Genomic DNA, 17,530 nt, shown 5'->3' on the forward strand with positions numbered 1-17,530 from the left:
AGCCCAAGCATCCACGGACAATGCCGCCGTGGACCTCGGGAGAGATTGCCTCATTTGTCAAGAGCTCAAGCCTGAAATGCACCCAAGACCTCAGAAATAATTGCCAAACAAAAGTGGGGAAGACCAACCCTCAACTTAGTTTATCTGACAAACACCTTTATTTTCGCACAAAAGTGGAAAATGGATTGGCTGTATTTGAAATAAGCCTTATTTCAGGGAATTCCCCATCTATTTATGATAATCCTATCGCAAATGAACCGCTGCTCAAATGAAATGCATTTACCCTGGGGCTGTTCAGTGAAATCGTCTTATGAAGACAGCGTCAGTGGTTGAGGGTTAGCCTTTCAATAATGCCTTATTTAAGCTAAATGGATTTTGAAGGCCCTATTAAACTCCCAACAATTTTTTTAATTGAGGGTGGTGATGGTTTAGCAGAGATTTGAAGTGATCTGGAAATTACGATGCAGAGGAAATAGGAGGGAACACATTGAGACATCCTCTTGTTTCTGGAGCTGTCATAATCTGAGCACAAATAGGAATGTCAAGAGGAGACTAACTAATTATTTTCCCCCCATGGAGAAAGAAATGACAGCTATAATCCGAATAGTGATGCCTGAATCAAGACATTCAATCTTTTGTTTAATTTAGCATCCCATGGTCAAGTTCAAAAAACTCTTATCTGAGACAGGATTAGAAGGCACACAGTGGTGATGGGAGTGAGGTTTCTGCCCCAAATGCTAGCAGACAGCTGTGCTCTGAGGTCTCTTTGGGCTCCACAGAAATTTCCTAGGTGTGAGCTAGTGCTCCGTCTACATCTGCCCCTCTTTGCACCTCATATGGTGCATCTGTTTCTAAACACAGATGCTGATTCTATCGCCTAATTTATCAGACTGAGCACACAAGGAGTGACCCATAATCAGTGCCTGATTAATATTTGATGAAAGACAGGAGTCCCCAGAAGAGGGGGGTAGGTGCTGTAGCACCCAGGCCAGGATCTACAGCTCTCACTACTCAACTTCTGCTTCTCAGCAATTCCAGAAGTTACCCCTGTTGCAGTGTTCAGGCTCCATAAAGATATACTTTTCTTGTTTTTTTGTTTTGTTTTGTTTTGTTTTATTTTTAATCACCAGGGAAGCCTTTTCTTCCCTGGGCTCATGAGCACTCCAGGGGAAGTTGGTCCTGGTGAATTAAACACAGCTTCTCACTCTCACTACTCACACCCCTGGCTAAACCCCACTTGTGGACCAAGCTCGGACTTCCATCCTGGGGATTCCTGATCCCGGGCAAAGCACAGGATGTGCTTAAAGCACCCTCTCAAGCATCTCTGATGCATACTTCTTAGACTCTAGTGGTCTCACACTCACTTAGAGGGTTTATTAAAACTGAGATGGCGGGACGCCTGGGCAGCTCAGCAGTTGGGTGTCTGCTTTTGGCCCAGACAGATCCAGGATCCAGGATCCAGGATTAAGTCCCACATCGGGCTCCTTGCAGGGAGCCTGCTTCTGCCTCTGCCTGTGTCTTTGCCTCTGTGTGTGTGTGTGTATCTCTCATGAATAAATAAATAAAATCTAAAAAAAACCCCAAAAAACTGAGGTTGTTCCGTTCCATCCCCAGAGCAAACGGGTAGGTCCTCAAATTTGCATCTCTAACAAGTTCCCAAGTGATGCCGTGCTGATGCTGCTGGTCTGGAGACCCTACTTGACAACCTCTGGCTCTAACTTGACCCCAGGGGCCCATGAGGAGCCCCAGTTGTCCTCAAGTTCACTCCACCACATTTATAAATCACTTTCGTACTTTAGAACTTTTCATGCCTTAGCCTATAGCAATCCAGACTCCTCTACGCTGGAAGTGTTGCTTGTCCATCAGCTAAGTAGCTCTGGGAGCTGAGGTGGCTCTTTCAGGCCGGGCAGGATCTGATTCATCACCTGACTGCGCTGGTTATTTTGAACATTTCAGAGTCTGCTGCTGGCTCCAGCTCATATTAAATGTGTGGACTTGGGGATTGAATGTGACTTCCCAAGGAGCCTCATAGCCAGGGAGTCATTACCGCCGACATTTGGCACAGTGCCCGGGCAGCCTAGATTCTAGAGAAATCCCTCCTGCTCAGTTAAGGAGCCTGTCACCCGTGAAATGCAAACTTCCAGACCAACCCGGATGTTAGGTGGGGCCCGCCTCCCAGAAGTGCTGCCTTGGTGAGAAGAATCAGAGAATGTGGCCGGGACCCCTCAGGACCACAGAGGAGCCATCTGGTGACTCAGGAGGTGAGGCCATCAGGATGCTCAGATGAACCCTTTCTCTGTGCTATGGCTGAGGCCTCCATGACCACAGCCCCCAGACTCTGGATGATATGAGTCCGGCTGCACAGCACCCACCAAGGTCCCCGAAAGCATTAGCGATCTCCTACAAAAAGGACCAAAGTAAGGGCAGCCAAGGAGCCGGTGCTGCCTCTGGGAAGAAGTGATGGAGTCTTGCAGATCCCCTCACCCCTCATCCCTTTCCACTTGCTTCATGGCCTATAGGGTGGGCTGCTCCTTCCACATGAAGCCAAGTGGCTGGGTTTTGGGGGCTCTCCTGAGATTAGGGTGCGGAGGGACAGCTAAACACTAGTGCCTACACTGCCCTGAGGCCCCGAGTGGAGGATGCGATTCACCCACCATTGAAAGTGGGGCCTCTGGTCCTCCTTGTTGGGGATTAGATTTGAGCCGAGTGGACGCTGCCTGCTGGAGTGGGGCAACTCACAGAAAGTGGACACCATGGCGCTGAAGGAGCTTCAGCAGCAGCCAACAGGAAGAAGGGGTGTCACCTGCATCCTGGAATCTGCAGCAGGGTTGGCAAGAAGGGAGCCCTGAGAAACAAAGAAAGCCCCCTCCAGAAAGCAGGGCTTGGAGCATCTGCCAAACCCAGAGGATTTCAAAGCAGAGCATGCAGTGCCAGCCATGGAAGGCTTTGTCCCCCATAAGCAGGCCCTGAAGGGGTCCCAGGGGCAGCCATGTGGGGGACAGGTGAGTAAGGAAGAAGCCCCCAGGTTCCCTCCCCCATGCAACTTGGGAGGGAGAAGATATCACCTTCAAATGAAGTTTGGAGTTTTACACATAAGACTAAACATTTTATTTTTTTAATTTAGAAAAATGTTTTAAAGATTTTATATATTTATTCACAAGAGACAGAGGCACAGACAGAAGGCGAAGCAGGTTCCTCACAGGGCGCCCGATGTGGGACTCAATCTCTGGACCGGGATCATACCCTGAGCCAAAGGCAGATGCTCAACCACCAAGCCACCCCGGCGTCCCAAGACTAAACATTTTAATTATGGAAATGAGACTGTTTTGGTGCCTAGAGGCATCAGAAAAGGCTTGGGACATGCTCAGACTTTATCCAGGTCCCAGGAAAGCATCAACCCAGAGAGGGACTTCCAGGACCAGTGGGAAGACTCCAGTTTCTGGAGGATAGTGGTGTGTGGGGTTCAGCTCCATTCTTACACCTAGTGCATTTATCCCTCTATAATGCTCCTCCCCACACACAACTAGAAGGAGATCTTTTCAAAATCAAAGCTCACATTTTTGTGCATTTTACTGTATTCCAGGAACTGTACTGATCATTCAAATGTATTTTCTAATTTAATTTGCAAGCAACCCTATGATGTACCATCATCTGTTTTACAGATGGTGAATCTGAGGCAGATTTACCCAGTGACTTGCCCAGATTATGAATGGTGGGGTAGGTTAGGACCAAGGTTGCAGGATGCCAGAGTCTGAGCACGGATTCCTCCCCCGTACTGATTCTCAACATGGGGCAACAGTTGGCATGACCGGAAATGTTCTTGCTCATGTCTGGGGGTAGGGGTGGTGTGTGCTGTGAGCGGCTAATAGGTCAAGGCCGGGGACGCTGCTGAACCTCCCACAGCACACAGAACAGCAAAGAATGATCCAGCTCAAAACACCAATAGCAGGTTGGGAGATTTGCCTTCTTTTGTTTGTCAAATGGAAAATAGTTTTATTTTTCTGATTATAAAAATAATATATCATCATGAAAAATCAGTCATTTTAGAAAAAAAAAACATTAGAACATGAAAATTACCTGTAATCTCATCATCAGAGATAACTACGGTTAGGGTTTGTTTATATGCATTCAGGTTTGTCCCTGGATGTACCCGTGTGCACACACACATTTTTCTTTCATCAGCCTTTTCTTTATTTATGGTTTTCCTTTTCCAAAAATGGAGTCATGTTGTAGACACTGATCCCTACGCCAATATTTTTACTCAACCATACATTGTAATAAAAACTCATATTGTAGACTTTTTTCTTTGTCAGTAAACACAGATCAGTGGTAATTGGTTCACGAAGCAGGCACTCTCCCCCATAGCAGAAGTGTGTTGGAAATTTTTGGGGCTGTTTATTTGGGGGGGGGGGTTCTTAGAATTTAGTGGTTGTGGACCCACCGCTGCTGAGCATTCTATATTGCATAACTCAATCCTTCATATGAAGAAGTAACCCTCATAATTTTGAAACATCACCCCAGACATTTGTGTAGTTGAAAAGCCTGTATCGAATGATTTGCATCAGGATCCAAGGTTCATTTTAATTTAGAGGCGAATCATTTTTGCAGGGTTTTCACATACGTTACGTATTCCAGGAATCGCAGAGGGGTTCAAGGGAGGGTTGTACCTTGCTTTGTCCATTTTGGATAATCCCACCACCAATAGCAAAGCAGCTAATGAGATCTGAGCTCCCAGTGCACCCTAGCAGCTGAAGGGTATACATTTGTACCTGGTATATTCCTGATGATTCCACACATAGGGGCCAACCTTGACCTCCATATGTCTCCTAGTGTACGCCTGTCTGTACAATTATATATATAGAAACATTTTGCTGTCAGTTTCCCTCCTTCCATTTCTCTTTTAGGTTACAGTGAAGGCAATATATTGATCTTTTAAACTTACGTGTGTGATTCATTGTGTCATTATATTGATTTTTTATGAATCATGTGTGTAGGTTATATTATCTATGAATTTTATTTCATGATAGTAAAGGGAACATTATAAACATTGATTATAAAAAGGGGTCATGGGGTATGACGGAGCTCGGAACCACTGATTTATATCATTATCATTATCATTAATGTAACCTCACTCCTGGGCATATTTTCACCATGATTTATTTAACCATCTGCCACTGATGGATATTGAGGTGTTTTGGTTTATATAAGCAACACTCTAATCACATTTATAAATATATCTCTGGGCACTGAAAGAATTCATAAGAGTGGAATCGCTGAGGCAAAGGGTGTGTATGTTTTGCATTCCAATAGAGTTTTGCCAAAGTATCCCACTAAGAGAGTGTAAGACACACTTGTGTGGGGCTCTGCTGTGAGGAAGCCATGTAAGGCCGCAGGCACTCTACGGTACTCATTCTTTGGCTGTGCTGGACAGCAGTGGCCCAGATCCTGAACCCAGCAGCAAGTGAGGCCCTGGGAGCTGTGTGTCTGTGCCTAGCAGTACGCACTACAGCATGACCACAGAGCAGTGTGTCTGTCCAGCAGCCCCTCTGGAGTCAGTGATTATCCTTTAATTCCTTCCCAGCATAAATTGGCATGAATGGATTCTGTTGTTTGCAACAAATATTCCTGACTCATGTAGAAATCTAACTCAGTATCAAGTGACTGGTTTACTTGTCACTTGATGGTGTTTTTCTCCACTTGGATTTTATTGTTTTTTGAATTGGGTCCTCTAAAAATTCATATGTTGAATTCCTAATTCCCAATTCCTCAGAATATGACTTTATTTGGAAATAGGGTCATTGCCAATATAATTAGTTAGGATGAGATCCTACTGGATTAGAGTGGGTCCTGCTCCAATATGACACACAGGAAGAGCATCATCTAAAGACGGGGGTAGAGAGTGGGCTGGTGCTTCTACACGCCAAGGAACCTCAAAGACAGCCAGCAAACCACCAGAAGTCAGAGGAGAAGTCTGGAACAATTTTTCCCTCACAGCCTCAGAAGGAATCAGCCTGATGACACCTGGATTTTGTACTTCCATCCCCTGGAACTGTGTGACAGTAAATTTTGGTCATTCAAGCCACTCAGTCTATGATATTTTGTTACAGGAGCCCTAGAATACTAATACAGATTCTTGAGTTTCAATTACGGAATTTGTCATATCCTAACAGCAGGGGCTCCGTTGTTGCTCAGCAGAATTGTTGAATGATGAAGCCTGAGGTAAGATCAGGAGTCAGCTGGTCCACCCCCGACTCTGACATACAAAGAATGAAAACCCCAAAGGCCACGTGACTCCTCCAAAATCAGACAGCTGGTGGCAGCAGGGCAAGGTATAGAAGACCTGACTTTTAAGTTGTGTCAAACATCATTCCCACTGAGATGGGAACTGAAAGGGCAGCAAAGCTCCAGAGGTAGGTTTGGACAGAAGCCGCCCTGCAAGGTTCATAGCTACTATGTTGTTTCCCATCAGAATCACCCGGGGAAGTCTCTAAAAGTACAGAGCCTTGGCCTCTCCCCGAGACCCACTGAATCACATTTCTGGGAACGGAGTCAGAGAATCCTGTATTTTAAGAGCTCAGTCAGGTTTAGAGAATCTTTTTTTTTTTTTTTTTAATCTTAGAGGAAGAGGTGGGAGAGGGGCACAGGGAGGGGGAGAGAGAGAATCCCAAGCAGACTCCCTGCTGAGTGTGGAGACCCATGCAGGGCTTGATCTCACAACCCTGAGATCATGACCTGAGCCAACATGGAGAGTCAGACACTTAACCGACTGAGCCACCCAGGCTCCCCCAGGTTTAGAGATCCCAGCACACAACCAAGGAGAGTGAGTGGGGCCTGGGCTGAGGGGCAGGCAAAGCTGGGGTGAGGGCTGCCAGCTGTGTGACCTTGGACACCTTACCCAAACTCTCCAAGTCTCAGCTTCCTTGCCCGTAAAAGGAAAGTAATACCGCTTACTGCCTCCGTAGTCTGTATAGAATTGAAAGAAAATTCACGTACAGCACAGAGCAGTGTGCCCAGCACATAGTAAGCACTCCTTAGAATTCAGCCACTACCGTGCTGTTATTCATGAAGAAGTGAGCGCGACATTTACCAAGCCTCATCTTTAGGCCACATCGCTCCCTCCTGACATCCGAGACCGGGACTACTCCTGTTATCTTCGCCTCTAATAAGGTCAGAGTCTCATGCTGGCCTCCCCAGTCAAAATCCTACTCACTCTGCAAGGTCAAGTGTCACTTCCTCTTGACACCTGTCTCAATCCCCTTCCTGTGTCTTCAGCCCCTTGCCCCAGCCTCTGGAGGCTGTTTCATTGCTGTGTTGATTGTCCCACATCTGTCCCTGTTACTAGCCTAGCCCAGCATTGAGCACTGGGTCTAGCACAGAAGAGACGCTCAGGAAACTTTCCCCTAATCAGATGCATTGTGAATGCTCATTCCAATCCCAGCAAGGCCCTACTGGACTTTTCTAAGCTGAGACTCAGGATTCCAGGTGACAGTGATCCGTTGACAGCACCTTATAGAGGAAGTCAAAGGGTCACCAACAGAAAGGTTTGAGTCAAGAGTGGCACTCAAACTCAAACGTAATTATTAGGGAATGGCAAAAGGATTCCGGGTCATGGGTTTCTGGAAGACTCTTTCAGAGTCCGCAACAGGCAGCATTGTGCATCTGGCCGTGATCTCCAGGGAACCTGGGTAGCGGATCCTGACTCTGATGGGGAGAAACGCTCTGATTCCCCAGAGGAATGAGTGGCAGTTAAGGAATAAAAACATCACCTGTGTGCGGGGCTATATTAATCATGGTTGTGCTCTGCGAGGATCCTGTTCCATAGAAAGCTCTATGTGCCTACATTTCTTATCATGGATGGTTCGGGGTATTAGGTCAGGCAAGATGAAAGAGGGAGAGAGAGAAAAATTGATGAATGGTATACTGCTGGGCTATTTTTCTCTTAAATATCTTCCCTTTTTTTTATATCTGTTATAACATCTTGACCTGAAAGGAAATTTCTATCTCTCTCTCCTCTTACTGAAATGGGGCTGCACAGGTTTGAGGTAGACGATGTCACTCAGGTGGACCATTATGAACAAAAATAGAGGCAGCTCTCGGGGGCTGAGGTAATAGATGACACAGATGATTAAAACCTGGTGGAAATCTCCAAGCTCCTATTTACCATAACTCTTCTCTCTCTGCTTTCCCAGGCTTACCAGCCCTGCCAACGGTCTGGCAAATGCCTAGGAACCTGGTGACTTGAGACTTTTCTGCCATTGGACAGTGAACTATTAATTGCAAGAGAGAAAGAAGTGTTCCATTTCTTTCTAGAGAGCGTATTCCTCCCAAAAGCTAGTCTTTAAACTTTGCCTCCTCTTATCCTTACATTCCCTTGATGTCTGTTATTAATTGCCTGTTCCTCCTCTGCAGTGTCTTTTAAATTTATCCCTTTCTCTCCACCCCCCACACCAATTGTCCCATTAGAATTTCACTGCTTCATGCCTGGATCAGTGCAACCCTCCTTCCTGCTCCCAGACTTCTCACATACAACCTCAGCCATGTCTCAACGGTCAAACACCAACATACTATGCATCCTGACATTCAAAATCCTGTCGATTCTGACCCCTCTGGGCCCTGTCCGATATCTCTCTGCCCATCTACCATCCAACCATCCATCCAACCATCCATCCATCCATCCATCCATCATCCATCCATCCATCCACCCATTTGTCCACCATCCATTCATCCATCCATCCACCCATTTATCCATCCATCCATCCATCCATCCATCCGTCCGTCCGTCCATCCATCCATCCATATCATTCATCTATCCATCCATCCACCCATCCATCCATCCATCCATCCATCCATCCATCCATCCATCCATCTATCATCAGCCTTTATTCTCTTACATAGGTCTTTACCTGAATCAGGACCATGTTCCCTCTGCCCTTAGAAACATTTCTGTCCATTCCTGAAGCCATGCCTTTTTTTTCCTAAGTCCTACAAGATGCTCTTCACATAAATCACAGACCTATGTCAACAAGCCTGGGAAATGCTGCATACCTCAGCCCCTCTTGGGGTTCACAATGCACATTTATACTTTAAAAACCTTTTGAAGTCTTATAGCCAAATATGTGTTATTCTTTCTACCTCAAATATTCCCCCAAGCCCCCCGACTAACTAAATCTTTACTCATCTTTTAGACCCTGTTTGGATGTCACTTTTTCAGGGAACACTGCCCTCACGCCTCCTCTCAACGTAGGTGCTGCTCCATTACAGCTTCTAGAGCATCTTCCATTCCTCCTGCAACCCAGTCACCCTATTTGTAACCATCATAATGTCTGTATTTCCAGCTGGAATGCAACTTCCACGAAGGCAGGGGACACCACTCTCTTTTTTGGTGCCTTATCCTCAACAGACAGCACAGTATCTGGCATACAGTGCGTTCATACACATTATCCACCAACTAAAGAGAAAAAAACAAAATGTAACTTTGGGAAACATTACAGCAAACAAATGCTTTTGGCTTGAGAACGTTTCTCCCTTTTTGTACAATAGATGTTGCTCCACCATGAAACACCCTTAAAAGATGTTTCCCTTTCCCTTTGCCTAAAATGCTTCACCTCCTCAACAGACAGCAAATCCTATCCCTCACTATTAGTTAGAACTCTTTTTGTTGCAAGCCACAGAAAATCCAGTTAAAACTAGTTCACATAATAAAGGACTCTGAAAAGTCTAGAACTAGGACTAGTTTCCAGTAAGGGTTTATATAGCAAATCAAATGATGTCACTGGTGGCCTGGTTTCTCCCTGGCTCCCCTCTGTCTTCTATTTGCATTCCACAGTGAGGCTTCCTCCCAGTGCCCACATCCTGCCCCCGGGTTCCCCCTTTGAAGTAGAGGAAAGGTTGTCCCACTGCCTCATATCATACTGAGTCTATTCTGATGTCCTCTAAGCAAAAGACATGAAGCTTTTCTTTCTAGGGGAGTTCAAAGTCTGGCAGTGACTCAACGGTTGGGGACAGGAGTCCTCTGGAGGTGTCTTCGCTCATCTATCTGGCAGTTGAACCGCAACTGGATTCGCAACTGGGACTATGAGCCAGAACTACCAAACGTGACCTCTTGCTGTGACTTCACAGCATGGTGGCCTCTGACCTCTCTTACATGGGGGCTCGGGGTTCCAAAGGCAAGTATTCCTAAAAAACCAAGGTGGGGCTTACCTTTAATGAACTAGCCTCAGAAGTCACAAAGTATCACTGCCACAGTAGTCACAAGCCCACACAAATTCAAGAGGAAGAAACAGATGGCCCACCACTCAATGGGGGAGTATCAAATCATATTGTAGAGTGTGGGTTAGGAGATATCACTGTAATCATCTTTCAGAAATACAATATGCCACACACCATTACATTTTTTGAGTCTCTAAGGGCAGGGGCTTTTTATAAATACTGCTTGAACCAGCCATTGAATCTAAGAATAGGAATAATTTGCCAATTATATGTTAATTTAGTCTGTAACAAGATCAAACAAACCTTTGTTAGGTTTTCTATTTAAAGTGTTTAAAAGATTCAGTTCTGTTAGAATATGCATAAGAGAGATAGATGGCTGCATGCAAGATTAAAATAGGAAGATTCTAGGGACAACCACTTGAGGACTTGAAATAATCATTGGAAGTAGATTTGGTCTTAGGAAGAAACTGCGTCTAGGAACTGTCCAGTTTTCCAAATTCTCCATCATCTGCTCCTCCTCCAAATCTTCGCCTTGAACTCAGTTCATACCAAATTTCCTGTGGTTTCTCAAAGCTTGCCACAAACTCACTCACCTCAGGACCTTTGCATGTGCTAATCCTCACAACTGAGACTATTTCTAGTCCTAATGCTGGTCTAACTTAGATGACACCTACTCCAGGAGGCCTTCCCTGACATACTCTTTTCTACCATCACAAAATGTCCCATCTTTTGGGTACTGCCTGGCCACTTGTTTGTCCCCTCCACTAAACTGTACACCCTATGAGAAGACAAACAAAATCCATCTCATTAGCCATTATATGGTTGTGCCTGACACACAGGAAGTCTTCAAAGAATATGTGGCAGACGCTGTCATTGCTCAGTTCCAGCTGCCAGTATTTACACTATTTTGGCTGAGCACTTTCTGTGGCCACCAAAACCTGTTTTGCCTACTACAGTTGTAGCACCAAAGTTCCAGGGAATCCGTGCTCCCTAGAAGCAGTCCTCAGTCAATGACTAATGGGAGCTGGTGTACGAATATCCCTATTCCCTCAACCGTTGGGTGGGATAACTCTGGGGCCTGTATTCTACACTGGACTCCAAAGTGTGCCAGCTGACCCAGCAACACACCCTTTATTGGATTCTTTCCTCCCTCTTATTTTCTCACTTCACAACTGGCGGTTTCTTCAGGTCTCCAGCAAAGCACTTGCTCTCCAATCCTTGACTTGGGATCTGCTTCCCTGAGAACCTACCTTAGGACAGAATGTTTGTTGAGTGAACGAGGGAGCCTCTGTTCTAGTCCCTCCCCCTCTCGCCACAGCACAGCTGGTGCATGCAACCCAATAGCCAGCAGCCATGCATGATCCGAGCCAGGAAGAGCAAACACCTAGCAGGAAATTTTAAACCTTCATTTCTGTCTCCACTGACATGTGTAATCAAGACACACACACACACACACACACACACACACACACACACAGGAACATTATTTTACTTAGAAGTGCAATGTTGAGAAGTGGCACTGGAAAAGATGGTTAAATCAGTAAATAACATGGCACCTGTGAATGAAATTAGCTTTAGCAGTCGAAACAAAAGGCTGGCTAGATCAATTTCCAGATGAATAATACCGCTTGCTTTTCATTTGCTTGGCACTTGACTGGCATTACACAATCTTTCTTCCATCCTGCTGCAGAAATGGGGGTCAAAGGCACTCTAGGATTCACCCAACACTGGAGAGGAAGCTGATATTGGAGGTAGGAATGGAATTTAGGGTTTGCCTTCTTTTTCTCCTCTCAAGCCATTATTATAATTTGGAAAGAGATTTGCAGTGGATTACATACTGCTCTGGGGTCAGTGAGGGTACTACGCTTTTATTAGCCCACCATACTTCCCCTACAATTCTCTCTCTTTTTTTTTCCTTCCAGTTAATTAATAGGTGTTTGCTGGATATGGGAAGAATAGGGCACATTTCTCTGGGGGATAAACACTGGAAAAGCTTGAAACGTATGAGGCTTAATCCTGCAAGGGGCCCTCTAAGGTCAGGAAACCAATGATCCAGGATCTGATGTTCTCTTTCCGCCACAACCCAGCTCCATATCTGAGGGGAGAGGAGGGCACAGAGAGGAGCAGCGAGCCCTAGAAAAAACAATATTTGTACTTCCCTCCTCTGTCAAAAGAAATAATCTTTAAATTGAACACAAATCTAGAGAGGGTAAAGAAATCCAAGAGCTCAAAGTATGGAGGAAGAAGGAGTTATTTGGCCATATTCAGAGAGTGTGTGTGTACACCTGCACCTGGGCACGTGAAGGGCATGTTTCTGATGTTACTTGAATCTGTCTCCTCCCTGATGCTGACTGCCAAGTCCTCTTGCTTCCAACGCCCTCCTCTCAGACCCAATCACCCACCAATTTTATCAATCCAAATCCTACCATTGGACTCTCCTACTTAAAACTAGTGGTTCTCAGTTGGCTGCAGGGGCGTGTTGAAATGCCCACAGAGCCAGAGGGAATGGCAGGGACTGGGACAAACAGAGACTACCCCCACCACCGCCTGGTTCTTAGGAGAGGCAGCTATAACCAATCGAGTGCCAGCTCGTTACAGGACCATGAACCCAATGATGTCAGATCTGGTTCTTCCAAGGGACGCCAGAAAGGTACTGACTTCTAAAACTTTGTGAGAGCTAAACAAAACATGTCCTTAAGATAAAATAATAATAATAATAATCATCATTATCGTCATCATCATCATCATCTCATGGTCACTAGCTTGCAAGCTCCTGCCCTCAGGATGAAATGTAAAGCCCTTCTACATGGCTTCCAACGCCTTCTAGGGTCTTATCTATTCTTGTTTCTGTCCCAGTCATCAGGTTAACATCCAGAATTGAAAGGGGAGAGTATAGACTCGTCTTGAGTGGAGTCCTCAGAGCAAGCTCACCATTTCTGCTCAGATTGCTCATTACAGGCGGCCTTGAAGGGTGCTGAGATTATGGGAACACCAAGTCCCCCTGGGATTCCTTCCCGGTGCACATTCCCCTCCAGTTCACCCTCTGGAAGTTCAAAGACCCTGTTTCCACCAACAGCATGGTCTTCAGCAGGTTCTCATCCACCTGGAAACTTGCATTCATTTTTCAAAACCCAGCATAAACCTTACTTCTTCCTCCCTGAAGACTCTCCAGAAAGAATTACTCCTTTTTCCTTCCGTACCTTGCACTCATTGTCACTATCATATGGTCCCAAGGTGGTGTCTCTATTGCTTCCCGTTTCTGACTCCCCCCCAGACTGAGGCCTCTCTGAGTCCGGGCCTGCGCCTTGTGGTATTGGTGTCCTCAGGGCCTGGTTCACAGAGCCCTTCTTCTACTTCTGTATTCCAACATCTAGAATCATCTCTCACACCTCTGCGAACACACCAGACATTCAGTAACTGCTTGTTGAAACGAAACCAAACTGAGAACTGAGAATTCACGTTGCCAGGCTCCTGACTCACAACTTCCTTATAGAATGCACCTCGCCCGCCACCTGCCTAACCCACTTATGTAACCCAGTTTGGCATTTCTGATTCCTCACTCGGCCCGGGAGGTTTTGCAATGGGCCGCACCTGCTGTGGGGTCGGGGACAGCCGGGGGGGAGCAGGTGGGCAGCCGAGCGCAATTATGCAGAGCCGCGGCTGGCCAGATTGGAGAAGGGACAGCTTTGTCAGGGTGCCTGGATGCGGCACCTGTGCCGAAATCAGAGCAAAAGGAAAGGGGATGCAGTGGCTGGCCAGTGCCTGCCTTGGAAGTGGTGCCAGAAAGTGGCAGGGGTGGGGCCCCCAGGGTGGAGGAGGAGGACCGGTTTCCTAATAGTGGGGATTTCTGGGGAGGAGGAGTCACGGGAAAGACCTCGCACAGGGTGGATGAAACAAGCTTCTATTTTTGTCGAAGCCAAGGGCAGTGACTGTACTGAAATGCCCTGGCCTTGTGGGCAGAAGGGTGAGCCGGGACACCCTCTGTCCCTTCCTGCCCTGGGCAGAAAGCTCAGAAGAGGCACTGTGCCCCCATGTTCTGGCACCAGCTGGCCAAACCCACAGACAGGCAGTCCATCATCCCCGAGCGCCTGGCAAGTGAGCAGAGAAGGAAGCAATTCTAATTCTAAGTTTGATCCGCGCTCTGGACTGGATGGAGCCATGTGAGTCCATAGGAAGGAGGGGGGCTAGCCCAGCAGTCTTTTCTGGACTCACAGGCCCTGGGGAAAATTCCCCAGGGGCAGTGAGAAATATTTGGAAAAGGTTCCTTTAACCAAAAAAGGAATCTTGTCGCTTTCAATATTTTGAAACCCAAGAGCCAGGCGCCTGGGTGGCTCAGTCGGTTAGGCATCCGACGCTTGATTTCGGCTCAGGTCATGATCTCAGGGTCATGGGATGGAGCCCTGCCTGGGGCTCTGTGCTCAGCAGGGAGTCTTCTTAGGATTCTCTCTCACCCTCTCTCTCCACTGCTCCCTTACCTCTCAAAAAAAAAAAAAAAATTAAACGCAGGAGAAAATGTCTTCTTTGAACCAGGGACTTTTTTTTTTTTTTTTTGCACTATTTTATTTTTATTTTGCATTATTTTCGTGTATTTTTATTTGCATTACTTGAGTTAATCCTCGTAACGCTTCTTGGGGATGGGTCCGTTTTCAACCAACAGAAACTCACGTTGGCCCCAGAGAGCAGATAGCTCCCTGAGTGAGTGAGGTGGCCCCCAGCCCTCCTATTCTTACATTCATTCAGCTTCTTTTTGGCCACCAGAAGGAAGGAGAAGACTGGGGTGAGGTGGAAATAGGAAGAATAGAGAAGGTTATAGATGGGATGCTGCCTATTTCCCCTGGAGGGGCTTCAATGCGGTTGCAGTATGGTTAAGGATGAAAGGGCCTGAGGTTTTTTTGGATTTTTCCAATGATTTGGAAAATCACTTTCCAGTGATCCAGAAAGACTCAGGACTAGGTACGATTTAGGATCAAGAAGACCATTCTCTTCGTCTATACAGAAATGGCATTGCTCTGGTGCTCAGTCTCTGCTCCTCTGGGGAGACTTAAATGAATCCCCAAATGGCACTCTTACGTGGTTTTGGCAATCCAGCCATGAGTGTCTCCTGGAGGCCTAGCAGAAACAAGGTGGGGTAGGGGTGAGGGCCAAGTGCAGAAGAGGCAACAGGGGACGCTCTAGCAACTCTAATCTGTCATTAAAATTAAGTGTGACTTTGGGGCACTTGGCTGGCTCCATCAGTGGAGCATGCGACTCTTGGTCTTTGGGTTGTGGGTTCAAGCCCCATGTTGGTAGAGTAATCATTTAAAAATAAAATCTTAAAAAAATGTAAATGTGACTCATATTACGGACACATGCTCACAAAGACACCTAAAAACCCAGATCACACCACTTTCAGAGACATTAAGTACTATTTAAAAACGGCACACCAAAGAGTGGCACGCGAACGGAGAACACGCAGGATTCAAAATGAGCACTTGCTAATACTCTGGGAGAGCATCGTGGTACGCAAACCCAGAACTTTGCCTTTTCATCACACTTCCACCTATTCTTTTGTGGCAAATAGGTCAGTCATTTGGATATTTGGTTTTTTTTGCCTTGGCATTTCCACCTTTTAGTGAAATTCATATTTTACTCCTAATAACTCACTAAAAAGAATCATATAGAAATATAAATAGTTGAGCTTGTCTGGTAAAAGAAAATAATTCATTTACAAGGCAAAGCATTCCATTTTAAAAGGTAGTTGGAGGAAATAGGAGCTATCCACACTGCGGAAAAACAATAATTGTGGTTATGTGAGTTAAGTAACTGTTGAGGTTTGTGGCTTGTTTTGTTTTTTAAGAATAACACTGGAGAAGACTAAATAATGTTAAGATGGCAATACTCCCCAGACTGGTCTACAGATTCAACACTATCCCAGTCAAAACCTCAGTTGCCTTTCTTGCATAAATTGACAAATTGATCCTAAATTCATATAGAAATGCAAGGGACCCAAAATAGCCAAAAGAGTCTTGAAAAAGATCAAAGTTGGAAGACAGAGTTTTCTCAATTTCAAAACCTATGACAAACCTACACTAATCAAGACAGTGTGGCACTGGTATAAGGATAGACACACACTGAGAGTCCAAAGATTAACTCCTATGTTTATAGATAATTGATTTTCAACAAGGGTGTGAAGACAATCCACTGGGAAAAGAATAGTCTTTTCAGCAAATAGTGTTGGGATGACTGCATATCCATACGAAAGAAAGAAAGAAAGAAAGAAAGAAAGAAAGAAAGAAAGAAAGAGAAAGAGAAAGAGAGAGAGAGAGAGAGAAAGAGAGGAAGGAAGGAAGGAAGGAAGGAAGGAAGGAAGGAAGGAAGGAAGGAAGGAAGGGAGAAAGAGAGAAAGAGAGAAAGAAAGGAAGGAAGGAAGGAAGGAAGGAAGGAAGGAAGGAAGGAAGGAAGGAAGGAAGAAAGAAAGAAAGAAAGAAAGAAAGAAAGTATCTGTACCTCACATCATATACAAAAGTAACTCAGAATGAATCAGACACTTAAATGCAAGTGCTAAAACTATGAAATTCTTAGAAGAAAACAGGAATAAATCTTTGTGAACTTGAGTTAGACATGACGCCAGAATCACAACAAAAAGAAAAAATAGATAAACTCCATCAAAAATAAAAACATTTGTGTTTCTTGGATACCACCAAGAAAGTGAAAAGTCAACTCACAAAATAAGAAAAAATATTTGCAAATCTTATATATGATAAGAATCTATATTCAGAATATATTTTAAAAAAAACTCTTACAACTCTACAAAAAAAGATAAATAACCAGATTTAATACTGGGCAAAGGAGCTCCTGGGTGGCTCAGTTGGCTAAGCGTCTACTGTTGGCTCAGGTCGTGATCTCAGGGTCCTGGGATCCAGCCCGGAATCAGGCTCCCTGCTCAGTGGGGAGTCTGCTTCTCCCTCTTCCTCTGCCTGCTGCTCCCTCTGCTTGTGCTCTCTCTGTCTCTCTCTCAATAAATAAGTAAAGTCTTTTAAAAAACAAAAACAACAACAACAAAAAACCCGGGCAAAGGATTTGAATACACATTCCTCTAAAGAAGATGTACAAATACTCAATAAGAATGTGAAGAGACGTTTATCATTACTAAGCATTAAAAAAATGCAAACCAAGCCTCAATGAGATCTCACTTCACACCTACTAGCAAACCCTTGTTCTGGCTTATAATAAAAAAGATGGACAAATAGCAAGTGTTGATGAAGATGTAGAGACATTGGAACTCTTACACATTGCTGGAGGACATGTAAAAACGTGCTTGCCTTCTGGAAAACAGTTTGGC

This window comes from Canis aureus, chromosome 37, assembly GCF_053574225.1.
Source record: "Canis aureus isolate CA01 chromosome 37, VMU_Caureus_v.1.0, whole genome shotgun sequence".
Classification (NCBI taxonomy): Eukaryota; Metazoa; Chordata; class Mammalia; order Carnivora; family Canidae; genus Canis; species Canis aureus.